Below are 21,356 nucleotides of genomic sequence, written 5' to 3'. Positions count from 1 at the left end.
AGGGAGGACATTTTCAGCATTTTCAGCAGACATCTCCTTGTTGACGGACAGATGGGCAAATTGATACAAGCTTGTGCATGCATGCATCAGCCATATTTCCGGCTGCTATATTGTTTCAGGACAGAGAGTGTGTTTACCTAGTGATGCTGCATAATTCTCATCATATACATTGGCTACCCGAGCTACTGTAATTTCTGATGTTGCAAGAAGCTTATGGTTCAAATAAAAAATAAGTTGAAACGGCACCGGATAATTCATAGAAGAAAGAAAGGAGCCAGAATGGAATAAGGAAAGAAACCATAAAACTGTAACCAAGTGATCACTTACAAAAGCAAATCTAAGGGGCGCCCCTCACTTCACACAAGTGTGATTGTTTTCACCAAAGGAGGGCTGGTATAGACCCATGGGGGACTTCAGTCAACAATGTGTAACGGCGTTTAAACTGGTTTTGCTAATGCGTACATCGTTTATGTTTCTGGTTCATGTGAACAGATTTTTGGCACTGCAAAAATGTCTTAAACAGTACTTGATTACCCCAGAAGGGACGTAATATGGTGCCTTTATCCAAGGCGCTTTACATAGATTGTGCATTACATTCACCCATTCATACACCGATTGCGGCGGAAGCCATGCAAGGTACCAACCAGCACATCGGGAGCAATTTGGGGTTCAGTGTCTTGCCCAAGGACACTTCGACATGTAGACAGGAGGAGCCGGGATTCGAACCAGATCATTGGACGACCTGCTCTACCTCCTGAGCCACAGTCGCCCCACGTAATAGGTAGCAATAGGTACAGTAGCAATACTATATTGTACAGTTTAATATTATTTCTTTCAAGTTTGGCACAGAAGTGGTATGCTCTTAATGTTGCCACTGATCTGAAAACGGTTTGTTATGTGGTCAGGTCTGGCTCAGGGAAGAGGACACCCCTGCCATGCATGTATAGCTGTCATGACATGGGAACTGCAGGAAGACCATAATAATAATAATAATAATAATAATAGTGCTTTTCCAAGTGCTCAAAGCGCTTTACCATCTCTGTGTAGAATAATTCAAACCATTTTAAATGAATAAGGTACAAAGGGATTTCATTATAGGCCTAATCAAATACCTTTATTGCAGCACTCCAGGTCTCCAGCGTTGTCTGACTCTCAGCCTTGAGTCAGTATAATATCATTATTAAGTTCACTTTTCAGTGAAGATGCCATTTTCCAACAAGGTTACTACAGAGGCGTCTCAGTTAATGGAATAAAGAAAAAGAAAATAACTGAGATATGCCTTAAATAGAAAGAATCCCTGTTTCGCTCCATATCTAAGAAGACACTGTGAACAATTAAATAACCCCTTTTATTATCTGTACATGTCATGTTCTCTCTTTCACTTTAAACTAAATCTCACACAATTGCACCTGCACAATATGATTATTCTATCATTCAATTATACCTTATGCATATTTTATTTGTTAACTTTTATAACAATACACTATAGTTATTGTGATAGAACAACATTCTCATACACCACGATTTGATTGGTGGAGCTTGTTGCGGGTGATCCACAGCCTAAGTACACACTGGTCGACACCTCATACACGATAATGCCTTTATTTGCGGTGAGCAATAAAACGATAAACAAATCACTTATGCGGATATGTACACATAGGCCTATGTCATAAACAGCAGTTTAAAAGATAATATATATTTGTATTAGAGATGTCCCGATACTCTATCGGTATCGGGAAAAGTATCGGATCGGCCCTTATTTGTCATATCGGTATCGGTGAATATGCCAGTCTAACCACAGATCCGACACAGGGGTAAGGGGTTGACACTATAGCAGGTAAATAAAATGTTGGGACATGTGGAGTTTGCTTTGGAGTTGCCCAAACTGCAAGTGCACATTTGAGTGAGGAGTCTGCTATAAACACAAGATATATAGCTAGATAACTATAAACACAACATGAGATCACGACACTGGTATCGGAATTCGGTATCGGTATCGGCTAACACAGAAATTGAGGTATCGGGATCAGATAGGAAGCGAAAAAATCGGGACATCCCTAATTTGTATATATATTTATAAAAAACAAATCTGGTGAATTAATCACACAGAAAAACAGCCCTAGTATCCAAGGACCTTAAATACTGCCTGAGAGGCCAAGGAGAAAGAAGACTTTCTTTCTTGACCACCTAGAATGATGCACACCACCAGCCCAATTAAGGGTCAAGCATTAAATATCAAGTACCGGTAAATGATTCATGACAAACGTTTGAAAGATCTAACAACCATTCATGCTACTTTTGTAGATTAAAATGTGATTTAACAAACATCCTAAAGTCCTACGGCAGTGGTATTCAAATGGCGGGCCAAATGCGGCCCGTGGAGCGCCCCCTTGTGGCCCCTGGAAGATTTGTATTTTATTTTAATTCTGGTAATAATAAGAGGGCTAATGAAAGTTACAAGTATGGTGTGCACGATATGAAGTGTGAGATTTCCATAAGTGACTTTAGACTAGACTAGAGCTAGACCTTTCGCGCCCAAACTGTGCGCCCCCCCCTCACACACAATCATTCTACAGTTGTGGTTGTGGCCCCCGGGTCATAATCTAATTGAATACCCCTGTCCTACGGTATGTCAATGAAATGTTGTCCTACAACACTGCTAAATTCAGTGCATGTTGTACATACTTGTGGAAGGGTGCCCTAGCTGGCCTAGACTACTTGGTTAAGTAGACACGGCTAAAGCTCCCCCAGCGACTGCATGACATCTGAGAAAGTGTGGAATGACCTACATGTACACAGCAGGTTGTTATGATGGTGAAAGATGCTTTGCTTTTGGTCTTGGGAGTGTTGTTGGTAAGCTGAACACTTCAAATGCCCTCTTACACTGAAGAGCCTTACATTTAAGAAGAGGGCCTTGATCCTGGTTTTCTGTTGCAGGTTGTTATGATGGTGAGAGATGCTTTGCTTTTGGTCTTGGGAGTGTTGTTGGTAAGCTGAACACTTAAAACGCCCTCCTACACTGAAGAGCCTTGCATTTAGAAGAGGCCCTTCACCCTGGTTTTCTGTTGCTTGGGTTCAGAGTTTGTTTGTACCACAGGCTCAAAAAACTGTTCCACCGTCTCTGAGTAGAGTTGCCATTTCTGCGTATAAGCGGCATTGGCCTTGTTTTTCTGTAGAGCTTGTAAATCCCCCCCACCCGGCGCATGTGCACACACACACACACACACACACACACACACACACACACACACACACACACACACACACACACACACACAGGAAATAAATAATGCACGGAAGAACTTGGCATCCGACTGCGCGTTTTGTGGCGATGAGAGGTGGTGTGTGTGTGTGTGTGTGGCTGGCTGGCCAGCCTCCACTGCATGTTTCAGCTGTGTTTTTAAACCCAGTATTGTGGCCGTCACATGTAGTAACGGATGGCTACACATCGTAGACACACGCACACCCTGGGTAAATAGTATGTGTACTGCGCACACACACACACACACACACACACACACACACACACACACACACACACACACACACACACACACTCAGTCCCCCCGCGATGCGATACAAAAATCAAAATGTACTGTGAACCCATGTGTCTGCAATGGTACTGATGCGAGGTTGCTCTGAGTCCATGGTGGTGGGACTGGGAAACGCGATGGCGTTTGCCGTACGATAGCCGAGAGATGTCTTTCGTTTTGGCATGGCTTTGTAGTTTGCGGTGGTTGTAGGAAGAAGAGTGTCATCCAACTATTCGTGTTGTGGCGCTGAGAGATGTAGTGCATGTGAGCGGGTGGCTGGCCTCTCACAGCTGTGTTTTGCTGCGTGAGGATGGGCATGTGAGCGGGCTTGCCAATAAGGGCCCTCTGTTGCGTGTGGACAATTGTGTAGGTTAGTGTGTGTGGTGTAGCCGAATTGGGTGGTGAGAACATGAGGGGGATGTTGCACAGCAATCGGTGACCCCTACATTAAGCTGTGTCCTTCCCAACATGCAGTGTGGGGGCTAATGCGGGGCTAAGTGTGTGTTTTGGGGTAAATGTATTAAATGTGGGTATTACACGCAAGTCTTTGCGTGGGTCAGGCGCGCAACATTCGTGTGCGATCGGAGGGTGCTTTTTCGCGAGGTCCCGGGAGGCTGGCCGTGCTCCGTGGCGTGTGATCGTGTCCATGGTCAGCAGCAGTGATGCTAAACAGCAATGCGGGCCCGAGCTAATGTGACGCGCAGGTTTGTTTGTTTGTTAAGAGATTATAATTTATGACATGATATTTTATAGCGTGTAGGAGCCAAGATGTCTCAGCTAGGATGGAGAGCTTTTGTACAGTCTGTCTAGTGAGCATCTTCCATAAAATCCTAATGGTCACGCATTTCATAAACAAAGGTTAAAGCCTCAATCTGTGATTTCTTCACCTGCTTGGCTGTATAGAACAGCAGGAATATTACTAAAACATCATCATTTTACATATTGTGTTAATTGTTTAGGAAGCAGCGGTATAGTATGGCGGGAGGCTAGGACACCATTTTTCAGTCGTGAGATTTTATTTTGCTTTAATCCATGGGTTCTATAGTCTGATGATCCCTGCACTCGTTGGCTGAACTACCTTACCACCGATCTGTGTCATACCGTGTGTCTAACTTACTTCTCCCCATGATATCAATCGTGTACATTAAAGTATAACCATCACCACTAGAACATTGTCTCGACACCTATTGAATTGAACCAGAATTCCTGGTTTGATTGATTGATTGATTGAAAAATGTATTAACAGTTTGCAGAATTACAGTACATTTCAAGCACAAACTCAATACAAAGGCTGTTAACTGAGTGGACGACCCAATTAAGCATTACACTTGTTTCCAATAGGGTCCACCATGTTCAAATCATCAAAAACATTTAGAGACGTACAAATAGACACTTCTATATAGACAAAGGACAGAACAGGAATTCATCATAAAGGAGGTAAAAAGGGAAAAGAAACATATACAGTGAGGGAAAAAAAGGGGTGGGCGGTGGGGGGGATTCACGTTCAGCTCCGTTAATTTGTTTGTTTTCCTTGGAGGAGCTGCGTTGGGTCCCCAAGTCGGCTCCGTGGCCGTACCTTGAGTTGGCTGTGTGGCCGTGGTCACTGGTGGTCACCACCTGAAACACCCACCCAGGGACCTGCTTAGTTGGCAGACTGACTGCATGCTGCTACAATAATCTGCAACTTCAAAAGTCATAACAAATAATGTAGTTGTGTCGTTCCCAGCCTTCCAACCATTCCAATTACACCAGTTATTTCCAGGGTGCAATAGGTTTTATTTTGTTACTTTCTGATGATTCAAAAGTGCAAAAGTGTTGCACCTGTGTTATGTTATGTATGCAAAAGAGTTTGTGTTTAAATATAAATACTATTTTGATGTCAGGGCCTTGGCTGAAAAGCACAGCCGGAGCACATTGTGGGTTCATAATTGGTCTCTTCAACCAAGCATGCATAACATTTACCTGCTGATTCACTCAAGCAGTTCTTTGTTATGGAGAATGAAAATGATTGGGTGTTGAATAGCAATGCAGCAAGTCAGGGTGACTCAGTGGGGTGAATATTATTGCTGTGTTGAATTCAGCAGACCATATTAAATATGGTGACATTCTCTGATTCTTCTCAGAACACTTTGTTCAATGCTTTCTAGGAGGATGCGACCTGGAATATTATTATATTATGCCATTAATATCTTGTCAGGCCATTAGATTAGAAGATGGATATAAGTAACAAGCAGATTGTGGCTCATATCAACCCTACAATGACCACAATGACTTTACTGTATTAAGGCGTCAGTTTGTCTATTCAGGTGAATAACACCTTTGACCACTTTCAACCTGGCATCCCTATGTTGGGTTAGGCTTTAGGTGGGTTTTCAAAAATGTGCATCAACTTCTTAAACTTTTCTTTTCTTTTCATAGCAAAAAATAGTTGGTCTACTCTACATTACAAGTTCACAATGTATTGCATGGTTATGTGTTGTGAGCTCGTTGATCTGCAATTGATTAAAAAAATAATAATACATATGTACAGTTTTTGTACGTACAGTTTGTACAGTTGTATGTACAGTTTTTTGTACCAACTATAATCTATCTAATAATTTAGCGATCGCTCGCTCGCTCGCTGTCTATTTCGCTCGGTCACTGTCTTTCAGTCAGAATACTTCCTTAGCATAGAGCAAGACAGCTGCTCGCTTCCAGCGGCCCCTCACAACGCCACGACGCACAGACCGCCTCACGGAACCTAGCGCCACGCAGCCCTGTCCTCCAACCTCAATCTGCCTGCATTACACACGCCAAACATTCTAACATTCATCTTAATGAAATGAATTTGCGTCAAAAACAACTCGTCTCCCCGCAAATCACGTGTCACCAGTGAAATGCATGTTGGGACGGACACACTTTTCCGCGCAACAGACCCACACAGGGAAAACAACTCGGACCCTGATACTACAGCTACTCTTGCGTCAGAAGACATAACTTCTTCTTTTGTTAACGTGAACGAAAATATTCAATAACTTCCATTTATAGGCAGAATTTCACCACCAAATTTACATCACACATCAATGGTGATGGTGTACTTATGATTGTACTACAGCATTTACTTGCAAAAGAAACCTTTAATTAGCCTACTTTTGTGCCCAACCCAACTTCCCAAGACCATCTGTAAACAATTCCCCCCCCTATCACATTACCCACACTGGAACATAATTTGCTGTTCATATATTCAGAACGGGTTAGGACTAGTACACTATATACAGTAGTATATGCATTAGTTAGTCATGCTTGTGTAGTGAAGTTGTGAGTGTACAACAGTACATGTGTAACATTGTTGTGGATCTTGGGTGTTTGTTTATAATGCACTCGGTAGGGTCTTGTCCTCCTGGCCCAGGGCCAAGGGCTGCTCGACTGTCCATCACCCCCCCCCCCCGCTCTTCTCTCCCTCCCCCGTGCCCAGATGACGTGGAATGCTTGACCCTTTCACCCCTTCCCTCCTACGCCCCTCTCCTCCTCTCCACAGCACAACGGGGCAGCAGGAGGATTGACGGGGAGGGAGGTGCACTCCTCCACCCGCACTTGGAGCTTGTTTGACACACGCATTCACATGTTTGGAGAGATCCTGTTTGCCATGCCAATCAGGATGACCCACTACACATGCATACTGAGCAGCAGCGTGCATTCAGCGCACGCTGACGGAAAAGAAAGTGGTGGTTTTCTTTTTTTTGTTGTTTCATCATCGGGCGCTAACTGGGACACCGGCCGAGCGTGTGAATGTACCCATTAGAACTTACTATGTGTTTAAAGACCATCTTGTAGACTGGCTAGTATAGTGTGACGGTAGCACCAGTAGAAAATATTAGACGGGTGTAAAGTTAAGAGTTAAACAACTCAGATGGGCCATAAGGCACCTTGAGATGGACATGTGGGTGTGTGTGGGGGGGGGGGGGGGTGGTTATCTTTTTTGCATTTGACGGCATCACACTACGGAGTGATTATTATGGCTGAAAGTGAAACCTAAGGCGTGATTGCATACGTCAGTATAGATCCGCTATTATCGATGCATGATACCATCGTATAAGGAGTATAAGCATAACCTCACGGGCAATAGCATTGCATGGGAAAAGTTAAGTGTAGCAGCACCAATTGGCCATAGCACTGTGCATCGATGACTGCATGGATGGACGGCCAACAGCCATGCAATCACTGATGCACAATGCTATGGGCGGCCAATTGGCACAATGCTAGATCTAAATGGCAACCGCAGCAGGCCGTATAGAAGGCCAGTGGTACTGTGAAAGTGGCAAGTGTTTTCATAGAGGCGTCTCCATTTAAATATGATTCTAATTTTAGACATTGTGGGCTGGGAATGGACACATGTATGACTGACCTCAGAGCGGAGACTGCTGTACCAGCACAGCTGTGGGAGTGAGGTTCAGGCTGAAGATCCCTGTTCCAACTGATGCATCATTATTTGTTGGCTCTCTCAGAGTCTGTATGCAAGACTCGGGCCAAGCCCTTTAAACTCTGATTTATTGCACACGATATATCACTAGTTCACGTATGATGCGTCGTGAGATTGTAGATTTTGATGAATTGTATACCTATGTTGGCTTGTGAAACAGGACATTTCTCACAATGAGTACTTTATACTTTTACTATATTTGCAGAGAAGGCTCCCTTGACTCAAATACACCAGAGTAAGGCCAAGTGTGGACAAGGACGGATGCATGCACACCGCACAGACAAACAGTCTGGTGAGACGTACCGTAGGAGGACACTAGGCAGGAGGCAAACCATAGTCCTAGAGAGTACTAGAGATAGAGACACCTCAGGGCCTGCAATGCAATCCCACAAGAACACACAAGGCAGAGAGAGCCTCCTGTTGGCTCTGGCATGAGAGAAAGGAAATCGGCGGGTCCGTTGGGGGGGGGGGGGGTGCCCTGGGCGGTTGCTGGGGTGTGGTCGGCGCTGGATGGCCGCACCTGGCCGGCAGGATACTGCCTTCCCTGTTGGTTGGGTGTGGCTGATGCTGTAGCTGGTGATGGCTTTCCAATCTGTGCATTCGTCTATAGCTGGAAGCCTGGATGAGAGGGGCAGTGATTTGGCCAATCACTGAGGGTTGAAGGTTGGAGACCACCTGATGACCTCTCTTCCAGGCCAAGGCTTTATCCAGTAGAAATGGATTATAATTGCATCTTTGATGTATTTACAAACTAAAAAAGTATATTTTGATGCCAATACTTTTGTACTTTTCCTCAAGTAAATTTTGATTAGTGGACTTTTTAACTTTTAATAGGGTTTTCTACATTGCAGTATTGATACTTTTAAAGATAATTAGTACTTTTTACACCACTGACGGAGGAGTCGAGAATGACTGTTGCTCTAGAGTTTGCCGTTAAGCAATGCCCGCTCACCAGGCATGTAATTGTCTCTCTGGCTGCCCTGCTGTCTAATTGCATATCAGCAGTAGCTTAATTTCCATCGTGACTGTGTGAAGCTTGAGAAAAGATAACTGTGGAGCGTGCACTATCATTTTTCATTTCTCCAGACTCACACATAAATGACTATATTTAATATGCCCCTGCTGTGTGTGTCTCAGAGGAGCTGTGCCAATCATAAATTATATCTAAATCTAAATTAACGTAATTCCATTAACTCCTTTGAGATATTAACCACTTAAAACAGTGGTCCGTGGCTTAAAAGCTGAATAAATAATGGACCTTGATATGAAAAGGGTTGCAAACCATTTACATAAATACCCTCTATTTTAGAGAAACAAACTTGTGTTACAACTGTGCATGCGTCGCTTCTTCCCGTCTACACTACAACATTGGGAGCGCATTTACCTTTATCGTATTTGCAATGTTTTCTTGAAAAACATTTTTAAATAGTTCAAATAGCCAATCTACATTGACACACTGTGAGCTTGTAGATCGCTATATAAGTCGCAAATACGTTTAAGGATCAGGGGTAAGGGGTGGCACAAGAAATAGCCATATATTTCTTCGCCCAAAAATAGTCATTGGGACACACTGTGAGCTTGTAGATCTGCTATATGTTTTAGCTAACAGCAGAATATGGATGGTGGTGTTGACGCAGTTGACGTCTTTGCCTGATTCATATGTCATATCTAAGGTTGCTTTAGGGTAACATAAAATCAAAAGCTGAAAGAATCAAACCACGTCACTGGCGCTGTCATGCGTGTGGACACACAGGACACAGTGCCGTACAGTGTGGTGTGGTGTCCAAACTTTTGCACAATAGTCCATCTGTCAAAGCCACTTTCCACTGCTGACTGGGGCTGTTCTGATGATCGGGCTAAAGGTTTGTGGTGAAGTCAGGCTTCACTTCAGCGTCATGGCACTGTCGTATAGTCTCCCACTGAAGCCTATAATTATTGAGGAGTGCGTGTTGACCCAAAGGTTGGTTAGTTTACCAACTTCCCTGCTCCTAAAAGACCACAATAACTCACCAAAACCACTTTACTCGAGATCGGGCCTTAAAGGAGCATTCAGTGATTTTTCAGTCCGCCCCGGTAACAAAATGTGCACATGCACACGCTCTACAGTGGGGGGAAGTGCAACATCATGTGCACCAAGGCCCGCCCCCACACATGATTGGAGGAAGGCCCCTCTCATCCTGATTGGATGAAGGCTTTGCCACCCGCCACCAAAACTGAAACTAGGGTTTTTTGACCCCAGGGGCTCACTGGGGACAGAGAGGAACTCCTTATATGGTCAGCACACTCTATAGTAGGGAGGATTATCAAAGAAAAAAAAAAAAAAAAAGATTTTTGAATGAAGCGATATCACTGAATATACCTTTAAATGACTTGGCAAAATTGACCTATCATGTCCCATCTCCTTAGTGCTGTCGTTCCTCAGCATTTCACCATCGGCCTAATTTAGTTCACTGTTTAGCATCCATGTCATCACATGTGTTGTAAAGGGTTAGTTCACTGTTTAGCATCCATGTCATCACGTGTGTTGTAAAGGGTTAGTTCACTGTTTAGCATCCATGTCATCACGTGTGTTGTAAAGGGTTAGTTCACTGTTTAGCATCCATGTCATCACGTGTGTAGTAAAGGGTACGTGGATGCATGGCTCCACGGGGGGACAGGGACAGGGACAGGACAAGGACATGGACAGGGACAGGGACAGGACAAGGTCACAGTCAGAAAATAACCTGGCAACCTCCCAAAATTATTTGGCAACCCCCGGGCCAACCTTTTTCCCATTAGTTATTCTTGTGCATTTCTCTTGTTAACATTTTTGGTAACGTGATATATGACATCACATGCATATAAATAGCTCTGGTTAGGAACTTCAGAATCGTCCAGATAACTTTTTTTTTTGTTTTTATTACAAACTTATTTCTTCGATCCAAATGAAGTGACATATGTGACGCATATGTGGGGCGCAGACCACTTTTTATGGGTAGCGAGTTATTTTGTTTCCTATATTTAGTTTTTAATTACTATTCAAAATATTTTCAAAACATTCCCCCAGAATTCACAATCTTTCATAAGCTGCAAACAAATTCAAAAGTTTTTCAAAAGAATGATATATATTTTTTAAGCGCATCTACAAACTCACAACATGTCATTTTGTGAGCTTAAAGATCGGCTAATGGTACCGTACTTCCACTAGTTTGGGTCCTGGGGAGACATCAAATTTCTCTTTTGGGTCTGTCAATGCTGGTAGAGTACAATATATAATTTATGTCATGACTGGGTCTGTGTGACAGTGTCACTTTGGGGATTTTCCCAGCAAAGATCTGAGATTATGGCAAATGTTTATATATTATTGTAAAATATTGCAGCTTCTGTTTATTGCCCTTGTTCCATGTAGGAATATTCAGATGTCAGATGGTTTATTTATTAGCCAACATAGCCTTTTTCCCATTAGTTATACTTGTACATTTCTCTTTAACATTTTTGGTAACGTGATATGACATCACATGCATATAAATATCTCTGGTTAGGAACTTCATAATCGTCCAGATAACTTTTATTTTATTTTATTACAAACGTATTTCTTCGATCCACTTGAGAACCAAGCCTGTTTATGGCCATTTCTCCCCTTTCGGCGAGTTGGCGTAACAACAATGCAATGTCAGATGCATTAAAGTGCTTTTAATTGAACACAATAGTGCGCAATCCTGCACAGATGCCCCGGAGGGCCCCGGAGGGCCCCGGAGGGCCCCGGGCGGACCAACACAATAACTGCTTTAACTGGTATGGGATTAGTGAGAGCACCGTAAACGTGGGCATGAAGAAGAATGCATCCCTCGGGGGACTTTGATGGAAAGGCTGGTGTGTCGGACGAGGCCAGTGGAATACTGAGTGAGCTTCCAGAATGACAGACAGCTTCTACAGTGAATGGTCTGTTTAGAGTCTTGTCTGTGAGAAGCTGTGGTGTAGTGTGTAGCAGGTCTGCTGTCCCTTACCAGAGGTACTGGAGTGTGTAGAGTGGCGTCAGTGGAACAGCTCCGTTCCAACAGAGCCTTGGGTGTGTGAACCTCTAACACAGGGGTTTTCGACCTGTGGGTCGCGACCCCCCCCCTGGGGGTCGCCAATTTATTTTGGGAGGTTGCCAGATTATTTTGACTGTGACCTTTGCTGTAACTCCAGTCTCCACTATGTTTTGCGATAACTACTAACTTTGTGTAACAAATTACTTTTCCCAATTCAATAACGCAGAACACAATTACTGCAATTTAAATGGGCTAGGGTTATAGTCACCCTTACTGCACCTCAATTGCACAATGGCATTTTTGTAAAGCAGTAATTCAGTTACTTTTTTGTACTATTTACTGTAACTAACCAGTAAGACGCCTTAAAGGCGAGAAAGCGACCGCAGGGCTGAGACAATCTACCGGAATAATGTCACTTACTTACTATGTTTTCAGTAACTTGCTCAACACTCCGTATAAACGCCGGGGAAGATAAGGCTCTATCTTGCACCGATTGGTCAGATACGGCAATCCGTTCATCACCCCTGCGTGTCCAGTTATAGTCCACTTACACATGGCAAATAAAGGCATGTGTGGCAAATTAGAATAGCACAAGGGTCACTCTCGGGTGAAAATAACTTCACAACCCCACTTGGCAGTTGGCACACAACACGGCCATACAATCACTATTTCAGCTATGGACATGTGTGGAATGATGTCGTTTTTCAGCGCTATTGCTGCATACATAGTTCAGCGTGCTCTCATATCTGCCCCTAGGTCAGGATGCATGCTCGGGAGAGTAGAACTAATTGTATCACTTCTGATTCAATCTTCCTGTTTGGAATGTGGATGGCTGACCCTGCGGCACCGGGCCATCATCCAGTGTTCTCTTGAGTATATTTACTCTCTCCCACATCTCTGTCTCTCTCACACTCACACACATACGCACGCATGCGTGACGCACACACGCACACATGGACGTGCATGCTCACATGCACATGCACACATTCACAGAGGCAGGCAGATGGGGTAGCAAATAGAGAGAGACAGTGATAGGTGTACAGGGATTACTGATCAAGATAGGTACTCATCGTTGCAACAAAATGACAGCGACATCACATTATTGCAGTCATTTGGGGTCGGTCAGCTGATAGAGTTTTGCTGTGTACTGCTCACAGCCTCACACCAAAACCCCAGAAAACTACAAAATAAAACAACCAATTTGTTACTGCATTGTTATCTGTCAATATGTGGAGGCTGGAAACAGCTCTGTTTGAAATGGAAATTGTTTGTTAGAACCCTCTGTGAGTCCGTTTTAACAGCTTCAACCAAGTCATTTTGGCAGCACAAGATCAGTGAGCGAGATAAACACTGTTTGATTACTGGAATTCCTGGAGCTTTCTTCTGTCTTTGTGTAGCCTAGCTGATGGTTGTTAAGCAGAATTCGTGGCAACTTGTGATGCTCGGTGATGGAAGAAGTACTCAAGTAAAGTAAAAGAAAGTACCTCAACATTGTCCTGAAGTACAATACTTGAGAATAAATATACTTAGTTACTTTTCGCCTCTGCTGATGCAGCACTGGGAATGAGCGAGATGAATGAGGAACCAGAGTGGGAGAAGGCCAGGGAGATCTGGAAAAACGGAAAAGAGAAGGAAAGTGGGCAGACAGAAGGAGACCATACTTCTAAGAATATCCCAACTGTCTCTCACGCTCCATTCTGTCTCATAATAAGCTGACATCCTTGGGGAGAAAAGAGGTTATAGCCTCAGGGGGATGCGGTATATGCCACCAACTTGACAACCCATTTGTGCCGAGGAAAGGGCTTGTCTGCTTTTCATTCAAATTACTCTCATAGAGTACCCTTCTTAGGAAATTGTTATGTTTAATAACAGTGGTCTTGTGGTTTCAGGGTCCCCCCTGAGACTGGCGTGTCGGGCGGGGGTGGGGGGGGGTTGGAGTCATACCAAATCCCGGGCAGAGTCATACCAGAGATGAGAAAACGGTACCCAATGCCTCCCTGCTTGGCACCGAGCATCAATGGTTGGAGGGGTACAGTAAGTCCCTGCTGCAAATTGGTGTCATTTCGTCCAGGGGGTGTACTCAAGTTGCCGCTAAGGAAACCGGAGACGGCGTTCAATGGTCCGCATGGCTTGGGAATCTACTTTACGTACTTACCTAAACCACTTGAGAGCTAAGTGGTCCACAGTATAGCGTCCCTATTCTGGGGTGAGCATTCAGCAAAAATAGCTGATCTACAAGTTCACAATGAGATGCGGTATTTTAGATCAGTTATTTTCAGCGAAGAGATTTGTTTGTAGAGGGAAATATTAACAGACCAAGTATAGAGCACTGGGGAGTGGGGGACCCTGGTGGTCATATTGCAATATGTTAAAAACGTAATGAGGATTTTGTCATTGGTTTCCTTCATGCCTGTAGTGAAGCTTTGGTTTTCAGATTAAACTTAAGCAGATATAACAAGCTTTGATCTGGTTCACATCCCCAACCTGTTGAATCAAACATAACTCCGTAGGAAAGCTGTCGGGGCTAGAATTAACATATCAAAACAGTACAATCTGAATTCTGCATGCAAAGTACTTGCCGATCTTTGCCAAGTGATCAGAAGCTGAGCCCACGGGTCACAATTTCCCCCTGCTTTCTTGCCAGCACCTGAAATGGCTTTTTGATTTATTTAGCTTTACTACATTTGAGCTTGACATCAAAGATATGGTGTTTTGGCTTAGCAAGAAGGGAGACTTTGTAATGAGGAAAAAGAAAATCCTTTCACAGAAAATGTGAATTTCTACTGAAAGTGAACATAAGAGAATGCCCCAGGGGAAAGTAAAGAGACAAACATTATTGTTTTGTTGTTGTTTTTCCCTCAGAGAAAAAGGAAACCTTTTCCATCAGAGTGGTGGTGGGATTTGATGAGGAAAATGCTAAATCTTGGCGTTTATTATGTTCCACAGGCTTATGGTTTGGAGCGACAACAACAACAACAAAATGACTTGTTTTACTTTGCATTCAGTTGGTTGGAATAATAAACCGATAAACAAAATGGCCTTTTGCTCAAATAATATTCTCTTAAACTTTTAATGTCCTCACTATCTTTTATTATCCTCCCTCTTTCAATGAGTTTTTTGAGCGTTGAGCGGTGCCTCTGCTCCATTACGCAGCTATGTGTGTCCGTATGTATGTACAGTATGTGTGTACGTGTCTGAGCACGGAAAGCTGCAACACGGTAACTCTGTCATTTCTCGACCGTTTCGGATGTCTGAAGGCTCGCCGGAACTGGGCCGGCCCCCTGGGCGCGCTCCTGGGGGTCTGGATTAGGGATGTTGAAAAAAGTTGAAAATCGACTCGATTTTCGACTCATGCCTTCCGCGACTCAAAAACGTATGAGTCGAAAAATCGTTTTTATTTTATTTTATTTTTTTTTTGCGCCTGTCAGCGCCGCACCTCACATGCATGCCCTGGCTGCAGTTAGAGCGCCATCGTCCAAGGGTGTGGGGTGAAGGGGAAGGGTATCTTAGCAACACTGAATGCTCTGTCCCATTGGTCGTGTGCTCGTATCATGAGCCAATGGCTGCAGCTCTGAGCCCCCAGACCCCAGGTTCGCAATTCGCATCTCATTGCTCACGCTCAAAGACAGGTCCGCTCTGTTCTGAGCTGTGAGCGCTCTTCTCTTCTCGTGAAGAAAGCAGGACAGCGTTGTCAAATAAATCCCGCCGTCATTCATACTGTATTTATTCCCCGACCCGACATTAAAATACGGAACAACGTGCGTCCCGTATCAGTTCATTACGGGACTTGTGACAGGCTGCTGCAGACACTTGAGTTGGGACTAGCTGATAGCATAGCAGCCGATAGCGCCGCTGCTCCTTCAGTGTCGTTGTTTACAAAATAAAGTTTATTTTTTATTATTGGGCTTTGATCATTGATGCAAATTCTAAACATATGGATGCAGCTGCAGAAGTTGTGTTGCTTAAAGGAATGCATAGTTGCGTTCTCCTCAACTGCTGCGCAGCAACAACAAAAATAAAAAAATAATGGAAAATAAAACTCGTCGATTTGCGGCCTCGATTTATCGATTGGCCAAATATGAGTCGTTTGGCATCCCTAGTCTGGATGTTCCGAGACCCCCACACGGTACAGGTGGTTGCATACTGGACGCGTTTTTCGGATTTCTAGCTACGTTTTTCCGTAGTTTTTTCCCCGAAAGACGTGTCCAGTGTGCAATCACCTTAACTCAAATCAAAGTACAGTACAGAGCACAGTGTACACTACAATACAGTACAGAGCACAGTACAGTAACTATAACAATAAATGTATAGTTGCACCGCTCAGCTCACGCTCAGGTGTGATTTGATCTTATTGTTTTTTTTCCAACAATGTATTTATTTTCCTTTTTTACACACAAATGACAATACAAATATACAAAAAAACAACAATGAACATTACATGACAATTACTGATATAAAGAAAGCAAAACAACAATAACCAAAAAACAAAACAAAAAAAACAACAACAACACTACTCCTCTTCAGCTCCATCCATTAAATGTGACAAATTATTGTTCTTTATGTATCTTATAAAATGGCCCCACACCTCCTTAAACATTTCTTGTTTGTCCTTAAGAATGTATGCAATCTTTTCCAAAGGTAAACATAAAGACAATTCCCTGAACCACTGTGTAATACTTGGTTTGTCTGGCCTCTTCCAGGTCAATGCTATCATTCTCTTAGCTTGTAAAAGACATATATCTATAAACAGATTTGACTCTTTTTGTTCATTACAAGCAATATCACATTTCTTTTGCTATTATGGTCATCAAGCCATAGGTTTATTATAGATCTGTAGTATTATTCATGAACACATCGCCTTCTAAGGATCTTGTCTCAAGCCAGCCGGGTCTCTTCAAGCTCAGTGGTGGAAAGTAACTTAAGTACATTTACTCTAGTAGTAAGTACTCTACTGTACAATTTTGAGTTCTTTTCTATTCTTATTTATTTATTTTTACTTTACTGGAGTATTTTCTATTTCCAATAATTTGTTGTAGATCTGTTATTTTTTTACATTTTAATACAAGTATACAGTATAATTTTATACATTGATGCCTCGTGAAACGGAGCACTTTTACTTTTGGTACTTTTAAGTATATATTTTGATGCCAATACTTGTACAGTACATTGACTCAAGTAAAGTTTGATTACCAGACTTTTTTCCACCATTGTTCAATCTGCCCACATGGACACTGACTCATGCTGGACGCTGTGTCTGTCCGGCAGCATCGCTGACTGCGGTCTTGACAGGACCAGCTAATGTTTGAAGCACGCTGTTATTTACTTATCCCAGCATGCCTAAAATAGCCGCCTCCGTGGCCCCTGGGACCGACCGTCAGACGGCCGGGTCATTTCATCGGAACGCCGACATGCAGCTCCAGTCTCATGATGACACGCTGCCTGTAATTGTTTCGTCTCTCTGATCGCCGGCTGCATGTCCTCCTCAAAGGGGGGAAGATTTGTCCATTATATGGCCATTTTCGATGCATTATTATCTGCCTGATGGTTTTATCTGTGCTATGTTTCACTAAAACACTTTTACACACGCACGCACGCACGCACGCACGCACGCACGCACGCACGCACGCACGCACGCACGCACGCACACAGCACCCAGTGGTGGAAAAAGTACTTTTTTGTTGACAGAAAAGGAACTTACTGCTACAGTGCCAGTGTGCCACCTTACAAAACATCTGCCTTGCAAATGCTGTGTGCCTGTTTCTTAGCAGTACCATACTGTGTGTGCTTATATCCTTTTTGTGTGTCTACTGTACAATACCAAAAAGTAAACTATAGTAGAATTTCAGACATGTTTCCTGGTCCTCACAAGAGAAATGATGATTTTATGGTTAACTAGAAAAAGTGCCCTTCTGGGCACAGGTCTCCACCAGGAGGATAGGATTGTGTGTGATGTTTGGCAAAATGTTTAGGAGTAATATAAAGTGTGTGTGTGTGTGTGTGTGTGTGTGTGTGTGTATGTGTATGTGTATGTGTATGTGTATGTGTATGTGTATGTGTATGTGTATGTGTATGTGTGTGTGTGTGTGTGTGTGTGTGTGTGTGAGAGAGACGCGGCCTGTTGTAGCGCCACCATGAGGCTGATTTGAAAACTGTCAAGTGGCATTTCTTCCTCAACCTAGTAGTGTCTAGTAGTGGGAATAGGCATGCACAGTTTCACCGCAATCGGACGCTGCGTTGAGGAGTTGTGGCGATTTGTACCAAACGGGCTACTCCTGAAAACTTTAGAAGCCAATCGTAGCCAATCAGGATGGATAATTATGAGAAATCAAACAAATCACATGATCACATAACTATGGAGAGCATGTGTACCGATTTGCGTGAAATTTGGATAAAATCTGAAGGAGTAATATTAGAAAATGTGTTTTACATATGTCGGCCTCCTGGTGGCGCTATAAAGAGCAGATGTGAAAAATTCCAGGCAAAGGTTTTTCCTTGGCCTCTAGGGAGTGTGCATACATGGTTTTACACAGATCGGTGCAGTTATAGGTAAAACACAAATCGACCAGTTATAGCGCCACCATGAGGCTGAGTTGAAAATATTCAAGTGGCATTTCTTCCTCGACCTAGTGGGAATGTGCGTGCAAAATTTCACGGAAATCACACCATGTGTTCATGATTTGCAGCATTTTGTTTGAAACGGAGTACTCCTGCGAACTTTGGAAGCCAATTTTAGCCAATCAGGATGGAGTGTGAAAAATCTGAAAGACCGGTTTCGTTGAATGGCTCTAGAGAGACTGTGTACCAATTTGCGTAATGTTTGGACAAAATCTGTAGGTGTACTGTCAAAACATTTGTTTTGCACAAAGCGGCCTCCTGGTGGCGCTATAACAGGCCAATGTGAAAACTTTGGGGCAGAGGTTCAGCTCTGGCATTCAGGGAGTGTGTGTGCAGAGTATGGCTGCGATCAAGCCAACGGTGCCAGAGATTAGCTGTTCACAGACGGACACACGGACGGACACACGGACACACGGACGGACGGACGGAGTGCAAAACATACTCTCTCCCCATGCCTTCGGCCTGGTGGAGACAAAAATATATATATTTGGAGATGTAGCCTTACGGTATTCAGGATTGGTCCTTTAGCGTAGAAGTTAGGTTTATGGGTAGGGGTTGCACACCAAAAATAGCAGATTTGCAAGCTCAGCTTGACAAAAAACGGGTACAAAAGGTAATTGTTTATAAAGTTTCCATCCTAAAATGTTGATGTCCTCACAAGTATAACAATGCTGTGCGTGCGTGCGTGCGCGCGTGCGTGCGTGTGTGTTTTCCATCAGTGTGGTGATTTAATCTATGTAGTCGGGCTTGCCCTCTGTTTTTCCTCCTCTGTTTGACAGGCTGTCACCGGCGTCACCGGCGTAGCCTGGGATCCCGTTGCTTCTGTTTCCGACCACATCTGAGCCTGGTAAGGAATGACATCACCTTTCCTCCAACTCCACTTGATGTTTCTTTTTTCTTTTTCTCTTTTCCTTTTTTTGTTGTGCTGCTCTGCTGGCAGATCTGTCCCCAAACGACCGTTCTTTGAAATGAAACTATTGTGGCACAAAGGATGTTGGATTGTATCGCTGCAGACATGATAGTCTGTCGTGTACCTTTATGACAGTGGTTCCAACCCCTTTTCCAACACGCACGCACGCACGCACGCACGCACGCACGCACGCACGCACGCACGCAATGTTGGATGTTTTGAGTTGTAGTTGGATTTTATTGCTGCAGACGTGATACCGTCTGTCGTGTACCTTTTATGACACACACACACACACACACACACACACAAAATCCAACTCACAACCTGACGCGTTGTGAGTTTGTCGATTGGCTATTTTCAAATGGCCAATGAGAGCCAATTAAATAGGGTGTTTTGTGATAATTATTCAAATCTACAAAGTAACTTGTGACTAAAGCTTTCACATAATTGTAGTGGAGTAAAAAGTACAATATTTGCCTCTGAGATGTAGCAGAGTAGAAGTACTAAGTATTGAACATTGGAAATACTCAAGTAAAGTAAAAGTGCCTAAGAATTGTACTTGAGTACAGTAGTTGAGTACTTGTAATGAGTTACTTTCCAGCGCTGACACACACACAACTGCACACACGTTTTCAGACTGGTTGGGTGGACTGCATGGGATCACAGTGGGAGAGAGACGGCAATCAAAGAAAACAAACAAATGACCTACAAACCTACATGTTCACATATTGGTGTTAGCATTATGTTACGAGCTTGTAGGTCTGCTATTTTTGAAAAATCGAAGAACCACTGACATAGAAACATAGCTTTTTCAGAAAACTGTCAGGATGTAGAAGACATTTTTAGAATCTGATCTCAGGTCAACATGGGTTAAAGGGGTGTGAGCATTGCAGCAGCATACTGTACATGATATACTGTATGGACTATGGATATACAGTACATGAACCATAGCATCCCTATTATTCTGTGGTGAACACATTGGTGAAAACTAAAAGGAATAGGACAAGGATAGAGCCCTGGGAGACCCCAGTCAAGTTGTTCAAATGATGTCGTTTAAAACACGTTTTTATTTCCAAAGAATAAATAATATACTATATACGTCAGAAACCATGTTATCGTTGTTTCATTACATTGTGCGTTGGCATCATATAAATGGGTATTGAATAAATAATGGTATTGAATAAATAATAATTGTATTTATATAGCACTATTTAACCCATTTTGACCTGAGATCAGATTCTAAAAATGTCTTCTACATCCTGACAGTTTTCTGATAAAGCTATGTTTCTATGTCAGTCGTTCTTCGATTTTTCAAAAATAGCAGATCTACAAGCTCATAGTAATAATAATAATAATAAATAATAATTAGCTCATAGCTAATAATGCTATGAGCTTGTAGATCTGCTATTTTTCAATAGCTAAAGCATAACATAATGCTAACACCAAGAGGGGTTCCCGCCCAAAACATGAGTTACAAAGTGCTGAACAGCAGTTTGCCTTGGAGCATAACGTACTGTACATAACTAAGGTAAAATAAAACATGCACATTTAAAAAACCTATGGGAATAACACAGTTAACAAGTAAGTTAGTTGTGACAAAGCACATCACATTTCCTCACACTGAAAAGGAGACCGAAAGAACGCGTGGTTGTTCGCAACACCGTTATGGCAAATGAGGTGATCTAGGGGAAGGCTTTCCTGAACAGATGCATTTTTCCAGAAGTGATTTAAATAATGACACATAATTGACATGTTTGAATGCCAAGGGTAAGGCGTTCCCCAGCCTTAGCTTATAGGTGCTTGTACTGCAAAGGCCTGAAACAGGA

The 21,356-nt window shown here is 43.1% G+C and overlaps 1 long non-coding RNA gene across 1 annotated transcript in view; it reads left to right on the top strand.

Annotated features, from left to right (window-relative positions):
- Positions 1-21,356, top strand: part of LOC306923057 — an 86,397-nt gene that overhangs the window by 10,021 nt on the left and 55,020 nt on the right. The window contains exon 2 of the long non-coding RNA XR_013789994.1: positions 19,400-19,467. This is a non-coding gene — a long non-coding RNA (uncharacterized lncRNA). The remainder of the gene's footprint in view (positions 1-19,399; positions 19,468-21,356) is intronic.

Source organism: Electrona antarctica, assembly GCF_951216825.1.
Source record: "Electrona antarctica genome assembly, chromosome: 5".
Classification (NCBI taxonomy): domain Eukaryota; kingdom Metazoa; phylum Chordata; class Actinopteri; order Myctophiformes; family Myctophidae; genus Electrona; species Electrona antarctica.
The sequence above is the reverse complement of the archived record's forward strand: the minus strand, read 5'-3'. Positions and strand labels throughout refer to the sequence as shown.